Source organism: Primulina eburnea, chromosome 6, assembly GCF_022965805.1.
Source record: "Primulina eburnea isolate SZY01 chromosome 6, ASM2296580v1, whole genome shotgun sequence".
Classification (NCBI taxonomy): domain Eukaryota; kingdom Viridiplantae; phylum Streptophyta; class Magnoliopsida; order Lamiales; family Gesneriaceae; genus Primulina; species Primulina eburnea.
This window is the reverse complement of record NC_133106.1, coordinates 12,125,408-12,141,265: the sequence shown is the minus strand read 5'-3', so window position 1 is coordinate 12,141,265 and position 15,858 is coordinate 12,125,408. Positions and strand designations below refer to the sequence as shown.

Here is a 15,858-nt window from a genome sequence, read left to right as displayed (position 1 = left end):
GTTTTGGATTTATTCGGGATTTAATCGCCGCACGAAACACTAATTAACGAGTTAATTGGAAAGCCTAGTTTTAAGCTTTATAAAATTATGAAAAATTATATTTAAGCTTAAATAATTATTAGAAGTCTCATTTTTTAATTTGGGAATTTTATATTAAGGTTTGGTTTAATTCAGAATTAAAACGCATTAATACGTCACATTTAAAGATTAAATTAAAAGTCCTCGATTTAAGCTAAATAAAAAAATGAGAAAATTTGTGTAGGCTTAAATAATTATTTGGGACATGTTAGAGTCAATGAAATTAAGAAAATGTCAAAAAACGTGAAATTTTACGTCTAGGGGTAAAACGGTCATTTTACACCTAGAAATTAGTAAACGTCATGGCAGTGCCCGAAATGCTGTTTTATGTGCTAATATAATTATTTTCAATGGTTATGTATGTTTATGGGGTTTTATATGATTATTTTAAATGTTGGTGGAATTTTATATATTTAGGGATTTTTATGACGAAAGATTTATTTCAAATGTTTATGATTTAAAATGTTATTTTAAATGTTCATGGTTATTTATATGTTAAAATGTTATTTTTTAAAACGTTTATGGATTTTATGATTTAATTATGGACATTTAAAAGATATGTTGCATGCCCAAGTTTAAAAGAAAAACGTTATACGCATGTTTAATTTTTTAAAGTGATGAGAATATGAAACGTTGAAGGAGGTGAAGTAATTGTGACTAATACGATGATATGTTGGAAATTTCGTGAGGGTTATGCTCCCAGTGGGAGCCCGACGATCGTGTTTCCTTGGATACTGGTCGAGCAAAACTTGCACAGTGAATAGTCCCAAAATTTATTTTATAATTGAAAGCTCGATTTAAATATCGCAAGTGCACGATAGTCAAGTTATAATAAACGTAAGTGAATACGAGTATCGATCCACAAGGACTGCGTCACAATATTTTTATTTTCAAGTAAAATTCTTTAGCAACGATAGAATGAGTTGATGATTAAACTACTGTATATCAAATAACTAAATTAATTAAAATGCAAAGAAAACGTTTCAAAGAAAGCAATGATTAATTTGGATTAAAATCAAATGAGAAACGAATTTGTTAGGAAATTATCAGTTCACCTACCACTCGTGTTTAACTAACTACACTCGACTTTTACTCGTGCATTCAACGGAATTCTCTAGACTAATTAATATACTCTGTCGAGCTATATTAATACTAATAAAAAACATGCAGTACTTAAGTGTCCTCAAATATTTAACAGTTCAAGATTGCATTACATTCTATGGAATCCACTAGCTTTCATCCGGCTGAACTATCACTATCGACACGTACCCAATTCCTTATATCTACTAAAATTGTAAATCCGTGGTTTATACTATTTGATTGCATTGTTAATTATTCTATCGAAATCATTAACAACATGAAATAATCAAAGGAAGTTAGCTATGCTTCGATTGAAATAAGAAAGAACAATAGCATAAACAAATCACTAGTAAAAACGTCGAGAAATAATGTTAAACAATGAGTACGGGGTAGGATCCCCTCAAATCCCAACAAATCTAGAGTTTAGCTACTAAAATTCATAATAAAAACCAACAACAATCTAAGAATTAAAAACTGAATAATGAAAATACTAAAGATGACGACGGATGACGTCCACGACCCGTGGAAATCTCGAGGTCTTCGAAATCTCCTTTGCTCCTAGCCTTTTCTCCAAGAAAATATGATGAAAATAATGATGTCCGCTGAAAAACGGCGCCCCTCTCGTGTATTAGGTCTATATTGTCGGATCGAGTCCATAAAAAATGAAACAAATCTTTTCAAATCTCGCGGCCGCTAGGGCGGTCAAAAGTGTCCGCCCTAGCGAGAGGTTCTCGCAGAAAATTCCTCGGCCATGTCCCTGGGTTCGCTGGGGCGGTCACTTTTGACCGCCCTAGCGAGACGCTTGCGCAACAACTCCTCGGCCAGACCAACATGCTCGCTGGGGCAGTCAATTTTGACCGCCCTCGCGAGTCCTTCTCGATGCTTTGGCAAATATTTTCCCACTTTGTGGTTCAATTCCTACAAAATAACCACCAACTACACGAGATCAGTCATATGATAAATAATGCTAGAAAAATGCTAAATTAAACTTAAACAAACTAATATGATGCATGAATGCGACTCAAAACCAACACTAAAAACACGTAAAAACGAGTCCTATCAACCCCCTCAAACTAACCTTTTGCTCGCCCTCGAGTAAAATAGGTTAAAGCACGAGATACTAAACAAACTCAACGACCACAAAATTACTCAAACAAGAAATAACTAACACAAGTAAATGTCAATGGTGAGTTAACAACGTTTATGTTAATGCCTCAGTTTACTTTCTCACTACCAATCATAATCAAGTCAAATCGCAACCGTATACTCATTCTCATCTACACATAAATCTCGACACTAATTTGAACGTGTGTGTGTCATGATGGGTCTAGTCATTCGTACTTCAAATAGATCAATTATCAAATAATGCGAGTCACTCAATTAACACTTCAATACAGGTCTCACTAGCATGCATCCCCGTGTCCATTTATCACTAGCCATAAATTGAACTTTATTCAACTTTTAAGTGCAGATAAGGGTGTCGAAAAGAAGGAAAATAAGCTCAAGTGGCTAAAAGTTGGGAGTACACCGATCATTTTCATTGTGCAATCGTCAAGACTTTTCGTCTGACTTTCCTCGTCTCCTTACATCTCCAACTTTTAGCCTAGGAATAGAATTTCATTCCTTTTATTTCGGCTCCCCCTCACCTTACATCTCCTTCCTTCTTCTCTTTTTTTTTTTTATGCACAATTTTCACACATGTACTCCCTAGGCTAAGAATATAATACTTTGGTTTACAGCTGGTTAGGAGTATGACATTTTAATTCAGTGCATTGGAAAGGAGGTAAATGTAAAGTTCAAGGCAAATCAAATTTTCTCATTCAAGGTCCCAATTAGCGACTTATTTTCACGGGTTTACATGCTAAGTCAACTCATAAATGGTGCCTTTCAAGTTAACCACACAAAACTTTCAAATTTCACCATTATTCCTACAAAATTCTAGTCCCCACACATATGTGCTCAAAAAGTTCAAATTTTGTACCAAAATTCATGCTTTAACAATCAAGAGTACCATTCACGAAGTGACCCAATCAATACTTTTGTAAACTATCAATTCAACATCATCATTGGCTCATAAACTATGTCTTCTCACCATAAACGACACCAAACAAAAGAAATGTAACAAAACTAAACCAATTAACTCAACAACCAAAACAATCTACCCCCCTCATACTAGAGTTGTGCAATGCCCTCAGTGCACAAAACGAAACAAACACTAAAAACCAAAAAACTCATGAATGCAAATGCAACGACAAAAGAAGCAAAAAGAATAAAAAGAAAAGGGAAACAGTAAACTCCCCTGGTCAGAAATCATCCTCCTCGTCATGCTCAGGCGGTGGGACTCCCTCGTCAGCTGGTGGCGGCATAGGGTAATCGTACTGAAAATGGAAGGGTGGCGGGTATGCGGGTGGAGGTGGCTGGTCGGAAGTGTCGATGCCCAAATGAGATGAGATCCCATGCACCAGGTATTCAATGTTCTGAATGTGAGCTTGATTAACTGCCTGGTACTGGTTCTGATAAGTGGCCCAAGCGCCCAATTCGTTGATGCGATCTCGCATGGCACGGCGGCGTGGCTGCGGAGGTGGTGGTGCACAGGTCCTAAGGCCGGAGGTGGTTGAGCCGCTCCCCCATAATCGAAAAATACCTCATCAGGCAGCTCAGCCTGCCTTTTCTCCCTCTTAGACCGATAGAGGGCCTCATCAATGGCTCTCATCGGTGGTAACCACTTATCATCATCGGCAAATATCACCCCCGCTCGGGCACACAGCTCAGTCACTATCGTCGGAAAGTAAAACGCCAAATTGCTGCTATTTATACACATGTTAAGCTGTCCGAAAATGAGCCTGCCCACATCAATCACCATCCCAGTATAGATGGCATAAAGAACAACCGCCCGCTCACGCTGCACATCACTCGTATGACCGACCGGCATCAATCTCTTAGACAAAAACGCATACCACAATGCTGCGTCCACTTTCAAAAATTTTTCAAGAAAAACCGTATACGTCCCCGGTTGTTTCCACGTGGTGCCCGGATAACAGAGTGTGCGAATAATCAAATCATAATCCGGGTTAAGCACCCACGCCTGAAACACCGAATCATCCACCGGCGGTAAACCCAACATGTCATTGATCGTATGGGAATCATACGGGACTAGACGTCCCCTCACAAATGCCTTGTGCTCATTCCCCTCCGGAGCATTGGCATAAAATTCACGCACAACCGGAACCACTGCTGCGTTCGGTTGTGCCACAAAGGCAGTCCACCCTCTTCCTACTACTAGGAACTCCGCAAATTGATCGATAATAAACGAGCTAAATCCTCGCTCAGGGATTGGTTTCCTATGTAGTCTAGCATTTTCATATATCTCCCTGGCATTATCATTCACAAACATAGACGTAGTAGACCGAGAACTAGAAGCATCATGAGTTACTGATGTGAATCTGGCCGGGCATGGTGTTCAAATGATTGATAAGCAAGGGAGAAGGGCTCGTGATGCATGGGAGCACATTGGAAAGCCGAAGGAACATTATTCAAGCATTATTTTGAGGAACCGAGGCTGCACGGACCCGAGCACGGACCAGTACACGGGGTCCGTGTCCATTACATTTGAGGAAGAGAAACCCGAGTCTACACGGACCCGAGCACGGACCTGTGCACGGGGTCCGTGTCCATTGTTTTCCGGAGAGTAATTTTACAGAGCCTACACGGACCCTTACCCGGAGGCCTACACGGGGTCTGTGCCCTTTAGTTTTGACGGAGAGTTATTTTCCTAAATAAGAGTTTTATTTATTTTGGTAACTAGATTTCATATCTTTTTGATTTGTTGTCAATATATAGACGAATTTTATTGATTGTAAACACAACATTGATTATTATTCATCTTTTATGATATTGAGAATTCTCTCAACACAAGCTTAAGTTTCGTTATAACTTTTGCGTTGTATCAAATCAAACTTATCAAAAGATTTATCTTTTGTGGCGTTTGTCGATCGATTTTCACGGGGGTTGCCAAGGGCGGGTTCTTTGGAGGTTCTCTTGAAACGCGATTGTTTCTCTCGTTGATTATTTGTTGCTAAACTCTTGCTAGTTTAGAGGTGAATATCACACCTATCCAATTACTTGTTTCAAAGATCGGGACAACAACGATTCTTTGTTTGTTATTGAATTGAGGGCGCGATTCGATTTTAATCGTTTGCTATTCATTCGTACAAAGAATCGTTGTTGTCCCGATCTTTGAAACAAGTAATTGGATAGGTGTGATATTCACCTCTAAACTAGCAAGAGTTTAGCAACAAATAATCAACGAGAGAAACAATCGCGTTTCAAGAGAACCTCCAAAGAACCCGCCCTTGGCAACCCCCGTGAAAATCGTTCGACAAACGCCACAAAAGATAAATCTTTTGATAAGTTTGATTTGATACAACGCAAAAGTTATAACGAAACTTAAGCTTGTGTTGAGAGAATTCTCAATATCATAAAAGATGAATAATAATCAATGTTGTGTTTACAATCAATAAAATTCGTCTATATATTGACTACAAATCAAAAAGATATGAAATCTAGTTACCAAAATAAATAAAACTCTTATTTAGGAAAATAACTCTCCATCAAAACTAAAGGGCACGGACCCCGTGTAGGCCTCCGGGTAAGGGTCCGTGTAGGCTCTGTAAAATTACTCTCCGGAAAACAATGGACACGGACCCCGTGCACAGGTCCGTGCTCGGGTCCGTGTAGACTCGGGTTTCTCTTCCTCAAATGTAATGGACATAGACCCCGTGTACTGGTCCGTGCTCGGGTCCGTGCAGCCTCGATTTCTAAAAATAATGCTTGAATAATGTTCCTTCGGCTTTCCAACGTGCTCCCATGCATCACGAGCCCTTCTCCCTTGCTTATCAATCATTTGAACACCATGCCCGGCCAGATTCACATCAGTTACCTTAGATCTTTTGGGTGCCATGTAGAGAGTGGAGTGCACAAAGTATCCAACCGCCGGAAAATTGTTGAAGGTCGCCGGAGAAGCTCGCCGGAATTTGTGGAAGATGACCGGATTTGAAAAAAATTGTAGTCTAAATGCTTCCGGGTGGATTGTAGAAAGCAAGATCGAGTCTTTGCCCTGAAAAATCAACAAATAAAGGTCTTTAGCACAAAAGAGCAAAGAAGGCGCCGATTATTTGAGGAGGAGGAGTAGGGTTCGAAGTGGGGAAGAAAGGGGAAAATATTTTTTTTTTATAGTCTGCGCGACTCGCTAGGGCGGTCAAAAGTGTCCGCCCTAGCGAGTGATTTGCGGTGACAAATTATTTGAAACATACGAGTGCTCGCTGGGGCGGTCAGTTTTGACCGCCCTAGCGAGGGGTTCTCGCCTCGACTTATTTGAAAAATACGGGACCGCCCTAGCGAGTGGTTCTCGCCATAAAACCATTTTTTTTAAAAAAATCGCTCGCGGGGGCGGTCAAAAGTGACCGCCCTAGCGAGGCGTTTTCGGCGTCTATGTTTTTGAATAAAAAGCGAGGGCTCGCTGGGGCGGTCAGTTTTGACCGCCCTAGCGAGACATTCTCGAAAAAAGAATAAATAAAAACAATGAATGCTATGCCATGCAACTACCTAAATGCAAATGATGCGATTAATGAATAAAGGAAAAAGATAAAATCAACATAGGGAGTAGAAGTAGTTCTCAATTTACAGTCTAGAGCTCGACTTGTCACCCATGTCCTCAATGACTGTCATGGAGCCGAGTGACTCCAATTTGTGGCTCAATTGTGCCACCGATATAGTGCTTCAATCTTTGAGCGTTCACAGTGAACGTCCCTTCCTTGCCATCATGCAACACCACTGCACCTGATGGGAACACCTTGGCTATAGTGAAAGGTCCTGACCACCTTGACTTTAGTTTGCCCGGAAAGAGTCGTAAACGAGAATTGTATAACAATACCGCTTCACCCACTTTGAATTCCCTTCTTATGATGCGTTTATCATGGGCTCGTTTGGTGCGTTCCTTGTAAGATAGTGCCAGATCATAAGCGTTTCCTCGAAACTCATCCAACTGATTCAACTGCAGAAATCGTTTCTCACCTCCAAGAGCAAAATCAAAGTTTAGTGCTTTGGTCGCCCAATATGCTCTATGCTCTAATTCTACTGGTAGATGACATGCTTTACCAAAAAGTAGCCTATATAGTGTAGTGCCTATAGGTGTTTTAAAAGCAGTACGATAAGCCCACAAAGCATCATCTAACCGAATGGACCAGTCCTTCCTATTCACATTGACCGTCTTCTCTAGAATCCTCTTAATCTCTCGATTGGACACTTCAACTTGTCCGCTAGTTTGGGGATGGTATGGAGTGGAAACCTTGTGGATGACACCATATTTGCCCAACAGTTTATCAAAAATTTTGTTCGCATTTATCTCAAGCAATTGTTCATCAGGAAACCAGTCATCTATATCATCGTCACTGCCCTTACTTCTAACATGCTCAAGCCTAGACAGGTGGTCAGCGACTACATTTTCCACACCCTTTTTATTTTGAATTTCGAGATCAAATTCTTGCAATAATAGAATCCACCTAATTAACCTAGGTTTCGCATCTTTCTTAGCAAGCAAGTATTTTAGGGCAGAATGATCTGTATACACAGTTACTTTAGACAGAACAAGGTATGAATGAAATTTGTCGAAAGCAAATACTATAGCAAGCAATTCCTTTTCAGTAGTAGCGTAATTCAATTGAGCATCATTTAAAGTCTTACTTGCATAGTAGATGGTATGAAATACCTTGTTCTTCCTTTGACCCAGCACCGCACCAACAGCTGTATCACTAGCATCGCACATCACCTCAAATGGTAACTCCCAATCAGGGACAGTCAGAACAGGTGCTGTCACCAAGCTCTCCTTGAGTATCTCGAATTCATGCAGACAAATAGAATCAAAATTAAATTCAACATCTTTCATCAACAAAGAGGATAAAGATTTAGCAATTTTGGAAAAATCTTTAATGAAACGCCTATAAAAACCAGCATGCCCTTGGAAACTTCTAACTCCTTTTATTGATGAAGGTGGGGGTAAGTTTTTGATTACTTCCACCTTGGCTTTGTCAACCTCAATTCCATTCTCCGATACCTTGTGTCCTAACACAATCCCCTCTTGAACCATAAAATGACACTTCTCCCAATTCAACACCAAATTGCTCTCCTCGCATCTAACTAACACCAAGTTCAAATTCTCTAAACATTCATTAAATGAGGAGCCAAAAATAGAGAAGTCATCCATAAAGATTTCAAGGAAATTTTCAGTCATGTCATGAAAGATAGCAGTCATGCATCTTTGAAATGTTGCAGGTGCATTGCATAAACCAAAGGGCATACGCCTAAACACAAAAGTACCATAAGGGCAAGTGAAAGTAGTTTTCTCTTGGTCCTCAGGTGCAATTGTGATTTGATTGTATCCCGAATATCCATCTAAAAAGCAATAAATTCATGACCTGCTAATCGTTCAATCATTTTATCGATAAATGGCAAGGGAAAGTGATCTTTACGGGTTTCATCATTCAATTTCCTATAATCTATGCACACACGCCAACCCGTAACAGTTCTAGTGGGAATCAACTCATTTATTTCAGTAGTAATAACAGTAATCCCACCCTTTTTAGGCACACATTGCACAGGGCTTACCCACGCACTATCAGAGATAGGATAGATAATACCTGCATCCAGAAGTTTAATGGTCTCAGCTTTTACTACCTCTTGCATCTTTGGATTTAGCCTCCTTTGTGGTTGTGCTAGAGGTGAGTATTTATCTTCCATCAGAATTTTGTGCATGCAGATCGAAGGACTTATCCCTTTTATGTCCGACACCTTCCAAGCGAATGCTCCTTTATGCTCCTTGAGGACTCCCATGAGCTTACTCTCCATATCATCTGTCAAAGAAGAGGAAATAATAACAGGCAATTTATTATCTTCTCCTAAATATACGTACTTGAGATGTGGAGGTAGTGGTTTGAGCTCCAAAGTAGGCGGCTCCTCTAGGCTTGACTTTTGAGGCATTAAATCTTTTCTGTCTCCCAATTCCTCTAGTCTAAGCCTCACTTGCTTTCTCTAAGGTGGAATGGCATTCAAATGAGCTACCATCTCCATATTTTCCTCGTCTAGCTCGTCCTCCTGCTTTTCAGTAGTGAAAGTGGCCTCCAATGGTTCTTTCAATCCATCCTGCACAAAATCACAATCAAGAGAATCCAAGACATCAATACGAAAGCAACTATCATTGTGCATTGTGTGCTTGAGAGTATTGAAAACATCAAAAATAATTTCTTCTTCTCCAACTCTCAGTCTCAATTTCCCCTCCTCAACATCAATCAGTGCTTTCCCTGTAGCCAGAAACGGTCTCCCTCGGATTAAAGGCATCTCTAAATCTTCCTCCATGTCAAGTATCACAAAGTCTGCAGGAAAAATAAACTTATCCACTTTCACCAGCACATCTTCGATAATCCCACGTGGATACTTGACAGATCTGTCAGCCAGCTGCAACGACATCCTAGTTGGCTTGGGCTCGCCTATCCAGTCTCCTAAACACAGAAAGAGGCATCAGATTAATACTCGCACCAAGATCACATAGAGCTTTATGAAAATTAATGTCGCCAATAATGCAAGGTATAGAGAAACTCCCTGGATCTTTTTGCTTAGGAGGCATCATGTTTTGAACTAAAGCAGAGCAATTTTCGGTCAAATTCACCGTCATATGATCTTCTAGCTTCCGCTTATTTGCTAAGATATCTTTCAAGAATTTTGCATAACTTGGCATATTCAATAAAGCATCAGCAAAAGGAATGTTAATATGCAATTTTTTAAATATCTCAAGAAATTTACCAAATTGTGCATCTAATTTAGCTTTCTTCATTGCTGCAGGAAAAGGTGGAGGGATAACAATTTTATTTTGTGCAATAGGTGTAGATGTAGAGTTAGAAGACTTACCTCCTCGAGTTTCCACCTCATCCTCACCGTACTTGGTCTTTTCCTCATTAGACTCGAGTGCTTTTCCACTACGCAATTCCACAGCCTTCACATGTTCTCTTGGGTTAGTTTCCGTGTTGCTTGGCAAAGCTTCCTTGCTCCCTATTAGCAATAAACTTAGCCAATTGTCCAATTTGATTCTCTAACCCTTTTATGGATGCATGTTGATTCTGAAATCTCGTCTCTGTTGCAGAGATAAATTTAGTCATCATTTGCTCTAAATTGGACTTCTCCTCCCGAGGCGGTTCTGGCTTGAATCCTTGGTGCATCCCATATGGTGGACCTCTTTGTTGGCGATTTTGGTTGTTTTGACATCCCCATGAAAAGTTTGGGTGATTCCTCCATCCCGGATTATATGTGTTCGAGTAAGGGTCATTTCTAGGACGGTTCTGGAATCCCACTTGTTTTACCGGTGCTCCCTCAGGCACATAGAATGGATTGCCATCTTGGCAATCCTGTACATCATGCTCACCCCCACACTTATCACAGAAAATTTCTTGCAGTCGCATAGCCGACCCACTCATGCTCATCCCATCAATCTTTCTATTCAAAGCCTCTAACTGTGCTGAGACCGCCGACAAATCATTAACTTGATTAACTCCAGCACCTCGTCTCTGCCTATCAGACTGAGGATGATAGCTACTAGCAGCCATTTCCTCCAATAACTCATAGCCTTCCTCTGCCGTCTTTCTCAGTAGGTTACCACAGGCAGCAGCATCTATCATAGTACGGTTAGGAGTAAGCAGACCGTAGTAGAAAGTTTGAACAACTAACCCGAGAGGTAGCTCATGGTGTGGACATCTCCTCAACAAGTCCTTGTAGCGCTCCCATGCCTCGTAAAGTGACTCTTGCTCATATTGGGCAAAAGTAGTAATGTCGGCTCTAAGCTTCATAGTCTTCGACGGAGGAAAGTACTTGATCAGGAATGCCTTTGCCATATCCTCCCATGTAGTAATAGACCCTACAGGCAAACAGTTTAACCACGACTTAGCTTTATCTCTCAGTGAAAATGGAAATAAACACAAACGAACAACATCATCAGACACGCCATTAAACTTAAAAGTATCACAAATTTCAAGAAAGTCAGCTATATGAGAGTTAGGGTCGTCGAGTGCACTTCCCCCAAATTGGACAGTGTTCTGAATCATCTGAATGATAGCTGGCTTGATCTCAAACTGATTGACTCGGATGACTGGTCTAACGATGCTTGGACGTGCTCCATCAAGAGACGGCTGTGCATAATCCAACATCGGTATACGCCTTGGCTCCTCTCTTTGTTGATCGCCTTCCATTCTTTCCTTCGCTCTCTGCTGCTGTAGTCGACGCCTAGCTGTGCGTTCGATCTCGGGGTCAAAAGGCTCAAGCTTACACTCGAGTGATCTTCGCATGCACCACAAGAAAAATCTGCAACACAATGAGAGTATCAAATAAAAATAAAATAAATAATACTAAAGAATTTAAATGAAAAATAAAAATTTATGAATCAACAGTCCCCGGCAACGGCGCCAAAAACTTGGTCGAGCAAAACTTGCACAGTGAATAGTCCCAAAATTTATTTTATAATTGAAAGCTCGATTTAAATATCGCAAGTGCACGATAGTCAAGTTATAATAAACGTAAGTGAATACGAGTATCGATCCACAAGGACTGCGTCACAATATTTTTATTTTCAAGTAAAATTCTTTAGCAACGATAGAATGAGTTGATGATTAAACTACTGTATATCAAATAACTAAATTAATTAAAATGCAAAGAAAACGTTTCAATGAAAGCAATGATTAATTTGGATTAAAATCAAATGAGAAACGAATTTGTTGGGAAATTATCAGTTCACCTACCACTCGTGTTTAACTAACTACACTCGACTTTTACTCATGCATTCGACGGAATTCCCTAGACTAATTAATATACTCTGTCGAGCTATATTAATACTAATAAAAAACATGCAGTACTTAAGTGTCCTCAAATATTTAACAGTTCAAGATTGCATTACATTCTATGGAATCCACTAGCTTTCATCCGGGTGAACTATCATTATCGACACGTACCTAATTCCGTATATCTACTAAAATTGTAAATCCGTGGTTTATACTATTTGATCGCATTGTTAATTATTCTATCGAAATCATTAACAACATGAAATAATCAAAGGAAGTTAGCTAAGCTTCGATTGAAATAAGAAAGAACAATAGCATAAACAAATCACTAGTAAAAACGTCGAGAAATAATGTTAAACAATGAGTACGGGGTAGGATCCCCTCAAATCCCAACAAATCTAGAGTTTAGCTACTAAAATTCATAATAAAAACCAACAACAATCTAAGAATTAAAAACTGAATTATGAAAATACTAAAGATGACGACGGATGACGGCCACGAAGCGTGGAATTCTCGAGGTCTTCGAAATCTCCTTTGCTCCTACCCTTTCTCCAAGAAAATATGATGAAAATAATGATGTCCGCTGAAAAACGGCGCCCCTCTCGTGTATTAGGTCTATATTGTCGGATCGAGTCCATAAAAAATGAAACAAATCTTTTCAAATCTCGCGGCTCGCTAGGGCGGTCAAAAGTGTCCGCCCTAGCGAGAGGTTCTCGCAGAAAATTCCTCGGCCATGTACCTGGGTTCGCTGGGGCGGTCACTTTTGACCGCCCTAGCGAGACGCTTGCGCAACAACTCCTCGGCCAGACCAACATGCTCGCTGGGCGGTCAATTTTGACCGCCCTCGCGAGTCCTTCTCGATGCTTTGGCAAATATTTTCCCACTTTGTGGTTCAATTCCTACAAAATAACCACCAACTACACGAGATCAGTCATATGATAAATAATGCTAGAAAAATGCTAAATTAAACTAAAACAAACTAATATGATGCATGAATGCGACTCAAAACCAACACTAAAAACACGTAAAAACGAGTCCTATCAGATACGGATATGTAGATGTATACGATGATATGTTAATACGTAAGGCCAAGGCCCAGTTGACGGGTGAGAGTGTCGCTGGTGTTCCCTCCGCCCAGTACTGTGGTTACTTGTAGATGGATCCATCGCCCAACACGTAGACGTAGATGAACACGAAAGTCACAATTAACGATCTGAGTTCAACGAAAGTAAAAAGAAATACGTATATGTTGATGATAATATGAATATGTTGAGGATGATATGATTAAGTTTACGAAAATTTTATTGTTTAAAGTTTTATGCATCATGAAAATATTTACGAAAATAATTAAGTTTATGCATCTTCATGAAAATGATATTTTAAGTACAAATATTTTTCACTGTTATATGTTAATTGTATTGCGTATTACTTGTTATCAAGATATGAAGTGTTGAGTCTTTAAACTCACTAGGTGTGATTGATGCAGGTGATTATGATAATGTCAATGGAGGTCTTGATGGTTGATCTGACTGGACTGAAGGTGCTCATAACCCGAGGATCGACGCTAGTTTTCCGCACTAGTCATGATTTATAATTTTAAGTAATGTTAAAGATATTTTTTTTACGACAATTTATGTGTGAGTGGTTTTTGAGAGGTTATAGTATGGGCTATACTTTTCAAATGTTATTTTTAGATTTAGTAAAGTAGTTTGTTGTTTTACTTTTAAAATAGTTCCAAAATATTTTATGATTCGGCCGATGCTATGTGAGGTTTAGAAAAAGAAAAAAATGCTAGTACTTTTTAAGAAAACGGATAAGCAGACGTTTCATCTAAAGAACTAATCAGTTTTGGACCCAAATAGAAATGAGTACCAAAATTATATCTTGTGTGTGATTGCAAGTAACAGGTACAAGCAAGGAATCAATCTGGTACCTGGATAGTGGATGCTCACGACACATGACGGGAGATGCAACTTTTTTCTGAATTGATCAAGTGCACTGGACTAACATCAGTTTTGAGATAATTTAAAGGTAAAACCGTGTGTAAGGGTAAGCTTATCCATGGTAACTTTATCATTAATGATGTTTTGCTAGTTGAGAATCTCAAGTATAATCTGATTAGCATCAGTCAGTTATGCGATAATGGATTCTCAGTTCAGTTTAACAAACATTCTTGTTCAGTCAGAGACTCAACTGATGAGGCCATCCTAACTGGCAAACGGTGTGGAAACACTTACAAAGTCAGTTGGAATGATCAACCTTATGCACCAGTATGTTTTATTGCTTCAAAATCTTCTAAAAACTGGTTGTGGCATAAGAGATTAAACCACCTGAACTTTAAATATATTGCATATCTGAGTAATCACGATCTTGTCACTGGTTTGCCCAAAATTGATTTTACCAAAGATAAAATTTGTTCAACATGTCATTCTGGTAAACAAGTAAAATCTTCTTTTAAAAACAAGAGCCGTAAATCTTCTTCCCGATGCTTAGATCTGTTACATATTGATCTATTGGTCCAATACCAGTCATGAGCTTAGGGGGAATGAAATACACCTTGGTGGTTGTGGATGATTTTTCAAGATTTACTTGGGTTATATTTCTCAAATCCAAAGACCAAACTGTTGCACAACCAATCAAGCTTTACAAAAGACAATTAAATGAGATATCAGTTGGAATGGATAGAATCAGATCCGATCGAGGAATTGAATTCATCAATAAAATTCTTTCAAATTTTTTAGTAAATTCTGGAATTAAGCATGTAGCTCTCAGCAGCTAGAACTCCTAAGCAAAATGGTGTAGCTGAGAGGAGAAATCGGACCCTTAAAGAAGCTGCTAGAACAGTGCTTGCTGATTCTGGTATTTCTCAAAGGTTATGGGCAGAGGCAGTAAACACCGCGTGTTATACTCAGAAAAGATCGATGATTAATAAAAATCATTTGAAAACACCTTATGAGATCTGACATAGACGAAAAAGTTTGGTTTCTTACTTAAAAATATTCGGCTGCAGATATTTTATTCTTGACAATGGCTAAAATCATTTAAAAGCATTTGATGCTAAATCTGCAGAGGGAATATTTCTTCTTCAGTCAGCAAAGCTTACAGAGTTTTTAACAAGAGCACACTAAATGTTGAAGAGTCTATACATGTTTTTGATGAAACTGTACTAACTGATAAGCCAACTGATCTAGTTGAGCTATTTGATCGATTTACAGATATCAGTTTGGAGGATGATCATGAAGAAAAAAACATATCAATCGAAACATCCGTCAAACACTTGAACCTGAAATTGTGGATCAAACAGTTGAACAGGAAGTCGGTCCTGAAAGTCAGTTGGTAGATCCAACTGAAACTGAAAACATTCAGTTGCCTACAGAAGTAGTTGCTGATATAGAAGCAACAAACGCTGAACTCAGATGGAAGAAATCACATCCTCCAGAATTGGTGATAGGTAATCCATCTTACCCGGTAAGAACAAGAAATCAAATGCTCAATTTATTTATTCATTCAGCTTTTGTATCGCAATTGGAACCAAAGAAAACTGATGAAGCTCTTGTTGATCCAAACTGGATAAATGCAATGCAAGAGGAGCTGAATCAGTTTACCCATAACAATTTCTGAAACCTAGTTCCAAGACCAGTTTCAAAAAATGTTATAGGTACAAAATGGGTTTACATGAATAAACTGAACGAAGATGGTTCAGTTGTGCACAACAAGGCGAGACTGGTATCACAAGGATACAGGCAAGAAGAAGGAATTGACTATGATGAAACATATGCACCAGTTGCAAGACTGGAAGCTATCAAAATATTCCTTGCCTATGCAT

At 39.1% G+C, this 15,858-nt stretch overlaps 1 non-coding gene across 1 annotated transcript; it reads left to right on the top strand.

The window, feature by feature from the left end:
* The first annotated feature begins 10,938 nt into the window (after positions 1 to 10,938).
* Positions 10,939 to 11,045, top strand: LOC140835583 (small nucleolar RNA R71). The gene has a single exon (XR_012118906.1). It is a non-coding gene; the product is annotated as a small nucleolar RNA R71 (small nucleolar RNA).
* Positions 11,046 to 15,858: the final 4,813 nt, after the last annotated feature.